General features: G+C 39.9%; 1 pseudogene; it reads left to right on the forward strand.

Moving 5' to 3' along the window:
* Positions 1–3,159: 3,159 nt before the first annotated feature.
* On the forward strand, positions 3,160–5,036 carry LOC120364343 (heterogeneous nuclear ribonucleoprotein A1-like; annotated as a pseudogene).
* Positions 5,037–6,980: the final 1,944 nt, after the last annotated feature.

The following is a 6,980-nucleotide window of genomic DNA, read 5'->3' on the forward strand; positions in this document are numbered from 1 at the left end:
CTAGAAGAAAACCTAGGCAATACCATTCAGGACATTGGCATGGGCAAAGACTTAATGACTAAAACACCAAAAGCAATGGCTACAAAAACCAAAATTGACACATGGGATCTAATTAAACTAAAGAGTTTCTTCACAGGAAAGGAAACTATCATCAGAGTGAACAGGCAACCTACAGAATGGGAGAAAATTTTTGCAATCTACCCGTCTGACAAAGGTCTAATATCCAAAATCTACAAGGAATTTAAAAAAATTTACAAGAAAAAAAAACCTCCATCAAAAAGTGGGCAAAGGACGTGAACAGACACTTCTCAAAAGAAGACATTTATGCGACCAAAAAACATGAAAAAAACTCATTATCACTGTTCATTAGAGAAATGCAAATCAAAAACACAATGAGATACTATCTCACACCAGTTAAAATGGTGATTATTAAGAAGTCAGGAAATGGGCCAGGCGCAGTGGCTCATGCCTGTAATCCCAGCACTTTGGCAGATCACGAGGTTAGGAGATCAAGACAATACTGGCTAAAATGGTGAAACCCAGTTTATACTAAAAATGCAAAATTTAGCTCGGCATGGTGGCACACGCATGTAATCCCACTTACTCGGGAGGCTGAGGCAGGAGAATCGCATGAACCCAGGAGGCAGAGGTTTCAGTGGGCCTAGACAGCACCACTGCACTCCCGCCTGGATGAGAGACCGAGACTCCATCTCAAAAAAAAAAAAAAAAAAGTCAGGTCTTGATCTCTTGACCTCATGATTTTCCTGCCTCGGGCTCCCAAAGTGCTAGGATTACAAGCGTGAGCCACTGTGCCAATCATTAAAAAATCTGGAAACAACAGATGCTGGAGAGGATGTGGAGAAATAGGAACACTTTTACACTGTTGGTGGGAATGTAAATTAATTCAACCATTGTGGAAGACAGTGTGGCGATTCCTCAATGACCTAAAAATAGAAATCCTATTTGACCAAGCAATCCCATTACTGGGTATATATCCAAAGGATTATAAATCATTCTACTATAAGGACACATGCACACAAATGTTCATTGCAGCACTGTTCACAATAGCAAAGACCTGGAACCAACCCAAATGCCCAACGATGATAGACTGGATAGGGAAAATGTGGTACATATACACCATGGAATATTACGCAGCCATCAAAAACGATGAGTTCACGTCCTTTGTAGGGACATGGATGAACCTGGAAACCATCATTCTCAGCAAACTGACACAAGAGCAGAAAATCAAATACTGCATGTTCTCACTCATAGGTGGGTGTTGAACAATGAGAACACATGGACACAGGGAGGGGAACACTACACACTGGGGTCCGTTGGGGGGAAATGGGGGAGGGACGGGGGGTGGGGAGGTGGGAAGAGATAGCATGGGGAGAAATGACAGATACAGGCAAGGGGACGGAAGGCTGAAAACCACACTGCCATGTGTGTACCTATGCAACAATCTTGCATGTTCTTCACATGTACCCCAAAACCTAAAATGCAATTAAAAAAAAAAAGTCAGGAAACAACAGATGCTGCAAAGGCTGTGGAGAAATAGAAACACTTTTACACTGTTGGTGGGATTGTAAATTAGTTCAACCATTGTGGAAGACAGTGGGGGGATTCCTCAAGAACTAGAACCAGAAATACCATTTGACTCTGCAATCCCATTACTGGGTATATACCCAAAGGATTATAAATCATTCTACTATAAAGACACATGCACACATATGTTTATTGCAGCACTATTTACAATAGCAAAGACTTGGGACCAATCCAAATGCCCATCAATGATAGACTGAATAAAGAAAATGTGGCATATACACACTATGGAATATTATGCAGCCATAAAAAATGAGTTCATGTCCATTGCAGGGACATGGATGAAGCTGGAAATCATCATTCTCAGCAAACTAACGCAGAAACAGAAAACCAAGCACTGCATGTTCTCACCGTAAGTGTAGGTTGAACAATGAGAACACATGGACACAGGGAGGGGAACATCACACACTGGGGCCTGTTGGGGGGTCGGGGCAAGGAGAGGGAGAGCATTAAGACAAATACCTAATGCATGTGGAGCTTAAAACCTAGATGACAGGTTGGTAGGTGCAGCAAATCACGGTGGCACATGTATACCTAAGTAACAAACATGCACATTCTGCACATGTATCCCAGAACCTAAAGTAAAATTTTTAAAAACAAAAAAGAGAAAGAAATTTAAAAAAAAAATTTTTTTTTTGCTTTCGATGTTTAAGTTCTTTATATATAACTGAAAGCTTTGTGTATAGCAGGAAGTAGGGATCCAATTGTTCCCCATGTGGGTAATCAGTTGTCTCAGTTTCATTTCTCCACTGACCTACCATGCCGCCTTCATCAGGTATTACATTTCCACGTGCCAGGTCTGTTTCTAGGCTCTTTATCTGTTGTATTAGCTAATTTATCTATGACTTGCTAAAAACACTATTTTGATTACTGTAGCTTTATATTAAATTTTAGTATATGAAGAACTTATCTGTCCTCCTTATTCTTCTTCAGAAGAATCTTAGCCATTTTCTGCCCTTTTATCTTTCTCATAACTATTAAAATCATCAAGTTCCCTACAAAAGACCTGTTTGGTTTAGGTCACCATTGCATTAAATGTATAGCTCAATGATGGGTGTCAAGGGCTGGGGGAGGTTGACATATTTACTATATTAAGTGTTCCTAAAAATGACTATTAATATATCCCCGTTTATTTAAATCCCTTTTAATGTTGTTTAGTAAAGTTTTATGATTTTCTACACATAAGTCTGGCTTAATACTTCGATGGATTTACTCCTAATTTGTTTATAATGTAAATGGTGTCATGTTCTGATGGGGCTTTTAAATTGTTACTGGTATATGAAACTGATCAAAGCTAAGCTGTTATGTTTGAAGAAAGGATGGAGGGAAACCCAGAGTCCTGCCTGTTTGGCCTCCTCTCGTGATCAAATCCCCTCTCTTCGCCAAAGCTGGCACCTCTTTAGAACCAAAGAGTTCTGCCATACACAGTTTGAAAACATTGCTCTGGAAGACTAAATAGTTAAGAATAGTCAGTAGAGATATGTTCCTCTGTTTACTCCTTTCTGCCCCTGGACGCCGCTGAAGAAGCATCTTTAAAGTCTCTCTCCTCCCTGCGATCATGTCTAAGTCAGAGTCTCCTAAAGAGCTGGAACAGCTGAGGAAGCTCTTCATTGGAGGGTTGAGCTTTGAAACAACCGATGAGAGCCTGAGGAGCCATTTTGAGCAATGGGGAATGCTCACAGACTGTGTGGTAATGAGAGATCCAAACACCAAGCCCTCCAGGGGCTTTGCGTTTGTCACTATGCAACTGCGGAGGAGGTGGATGCAGCCATGAATGCAAGGCCACACAAAGTGGATGGAAGAGTTGTGGAACCAAAGAGAGCTGTCTCAAGAGAAGATTCTCAAAGACCAGGTGCCCACTTAACTGTGAAAAAAATATTCGTTTGTGGCATTAAAGAAGACACTGAAGAACATCACCTAAGAAATTATTTTGGGGGGCTGGGTGCAGTGGCTCAAGCCTGTAATCCCAGCACTTTGGGAGGCCGAGGCGGGTGGATCACGAGGTCCAGAGATCGAGACCATCCTGGTCAACATGGTGAAACCCCGTCTCCACTAAAAATACAAAAAATTAGCTGGGCATGGTGGCGCACGCCTGTGGTCCCAGCTACTCAGGAGGCTGAGGCAGGAGAATTGCCCGAACCCAGGAGGCGGAGGTTGCGGTGAGCCGAGATTGCGCCATTGCACTCCAGCCTGGGTAACAAGAGTGAAACTCCGTCTCAAAAAAAAAAAAAAAAAAAAAGAAAAGAAATTATTTTGAACAGTATGGAAAAATTGAAGTGATCGAAATCATGACTGACCTTGGCAGTGGCAAGAAAAGGGGCTTTGCCTTTGTAACCTTTGATGACCTTGACTCCGTGGATAAGATTGTCATTCAGAAATACCATACTTGAATGGCCACAACTGTGAAGTTAGGAAAGCCCTGCCAAAGCAAGAGATGTCTAGTGCTTCATCCAGCCAAAGAGATCGAAGTGGTTCTGGAAACTTTGGTGGTGGTCGTGGAGGTAGTTTCGGTGGGAATGACAACTTTGGTAGTGGAGGAAACTTCAGTGGTCATAGTGGCTTTGGTGGCAGCCATGGTGGTGGTGGTTATAGTGGCAGTGGGGATAGCTATAATGGATTTGGTAATGATGGAGGCAATTTTGGAGGTGGTGGAAGCTACAATGATTTTGGCATTTACAACAATCAGTCTTCAAATTTTGGACCCATGAAGGGAGGAAACTTTGGAGGCAGAAGCTCTGGCCCCTATGGTGGTGGCAGCCAATACTTTGCCAAACCAAGAAACCAAGGTGGCTATGGTGGTTCCAGTAGCAGCAGTAGCTACGGCAGTGGCAGAAGATTTTAATTAGGAAACAAAGCTTAGCAGGAGAGGAGAGCCAGAGAAGTGACAGGGAAGCTACAGGTTACAACAGATTAGTGAACTCAGCCAAACACAGTGGTGGCAGGGCCTAGCTGCTACAAAGAAGACATGATTTAGACAAATACTCATGTGTATGGGCAAAAAAACTCGAGGACTGTATTTGTGACTAATTGTATAACAGGTTATTTTAGTTTCTGTTCTGTGGAAAGTGTAAAGCATTCCAACAAAGGGTTTTAATGCAGATTTTTTTTCTTTTTTCTTTTCTTTTTTTTTTTTTTGCACCTATGCTGTTGATTGCTAAATGTAATAGTCTGATCGTGACGCTGAATAAATGTCTTTTTTTTTTTTAATGTGCTGTGTAAAGTTAGTCTACTCTGAAGCCATCTTGGTAAATTTCCCCAACAGTGTGAAGTTAGAATTCCTTCAGGGTGATGCCAGCTTCTATTTGGAATTTATATACAACCTGCTTGGGTGGAGAAGCCATTGTTTTCAGAAACCCTGGTGTAGTTGAACTAATAGTTACTGTTGTGACCTGAAGTTCACGATTAAAAGGGATTACCCAAGCAAAATCATGGAATTATTGGTTATAAAGATTGTCGGCACATCCTATGCAATGTATCTAAATTGAATAATGGTACCAGATAAAATTATAGATGGGAATGAAGCTTGTGTATCATCCATTATCATGTGTATTAAATAAACGATTTAATTCTCTTGAAAAAAATAATAATCAGTAATTTAAAAAAAGAAAGAAAGAAAGAAACATATTTTTGTAACTTCTGGACATTGAAAAATTATAAAACCATAAAAATTTTGAAGTGTGTGATACTGAGAAGCTAGACTATAGAACAAAATTAAAAGTTAAAATATAAATCATAGTCTATCTAAACTATCAAGTATGGGATAAATGTAGCATTTCTAAACATTAAACAAAGAACAGCTTTCTCTATAAGTAATGCTTTTCAATAAGTCATTAAACATCTTGGGAAACTTGACTGCATTATGACACCAATGATAAAGTAGTTAAAACTCAGCGTTGGTCTACTAGCTTGTGAATTCTGGAGAGACAAAATGTGGCTTTTTCATCTTTGCATCCAGGTAGTGCCTTACATATACAGTAGACAGTCCATAAATACTTGAATTGTTGAATTTACTTCTTTGAGAAGGGATATCCAAGATAGAGTTAAAAGTTACATTACGCAAAAAATTTTCTCTGTAGGGAATGGGTTGGATAATACATAATTAACTCTTAGAAGCTTTATGTCTTTGATAAGCTCAGGTGATCCAAAATTGACTAGTAGCTATCAGAATACTATGCAACATTTTCATAAGTTACCTTCATTCATTCAAGGACTAAGGGAGCCCATACTGGAGCACAGACAAGAATTGATCTTACATCTCCATCATACCTACCCACATACAAACCTGCACTTGGGGAAACCTTATTTGCAATACAGAACTGAAAGCTGTCCTTGAAATCTGCCATTGGCAGCAAACAGATATAATTCATTACAGAAAAAGTGACCGGAATTAGAAGACATTTATTCCAAAATTTTATCCCGATTACTATTAGTATTCAATATCTTATAAGCCTAGGGAAACATCACTGATAAAAGACTCTCTATGGAAACAAATATGGTTGTGATAGTTGGATATCAGGCTGGAAGAGAAATGACCTGGATCCATAGCTTGACCTTTATATTAGCATTGCTAGATGGATCAGAGTTAAAGCAGTTAGGAGGAATGAATAGGTGGACCACAAAATTTTTAGGACAATGAAACTACTCTGAGTAGCACTACAATGGTGAATACACGTTATACATTTGTCAAAACTCACAGAATGTACACATGAAGCGAACCCTAATGTCAGCAATGGACTTTGGGAGATAATGATGTGTCGACTTAAGAGTTGTAACAAATGTGCCACTCTGGGGAGGGATGGTGATGGTGGGGGAGGCTATGCATGTATGAAAATGGAGCAAATGGGAATTCTCTGCTTTCTACTCAATTTTGCTGTGAACCTAAAACTGCTCTAAAAAAATAAAGTTTATTAATTTTTTTAAAACTAACAAAAAAAACGGAAAAAAAATTATTCCAAAAAGATAAATATACTACTGAAGAGATGCAGATTATTCTTACAGACATAAGCAGAATTTTTTTTTTTTTTTTTTTTTTTTTTTTTTTTTTTTTTTTTTTAAGATGGAGTCTCACTCTGTCGCCCAGGCTGGAGTGCGGTGGCGTGATCTCAACTCACTGCAACCTCCACCTCCAAGTTCAAGCGATTCTTGTGCCTCAGCCTCCCGAGTAGCTGGGACAATAGGCATGCGCCACCACGCCTCACTAATTTTTGTATTTTTTTAGTAGAGATGGGGTTTCACCATGTTGGCCAGGACGGTCTGGAACACGTGACCTCAAGTGATCTGCCCTCCTCGGCCTCCCAAAGGGCTGGGATTACAGCGCCCGGCAGAGAAAAATTTTTCAATGAAAGTGTTTTTAGATGAATATATAGGCATAAAAGATA

The sequence above is a fragment of the Saimiri boliviensis genome, chromosome 5 (genome assembly GCF_048565385.1).
Source record: "Saimiri boliviensis isolate mSaiBol1 chromosome 5, mSaiBol1.pri, whole genome shotgun sequence".
Taxonomy (NCBI): Eukaryota; Metazoa; Chordata; class Mammalia; order Primates; family Cebidae; genus Saimiri; species Saimiri boliviensis.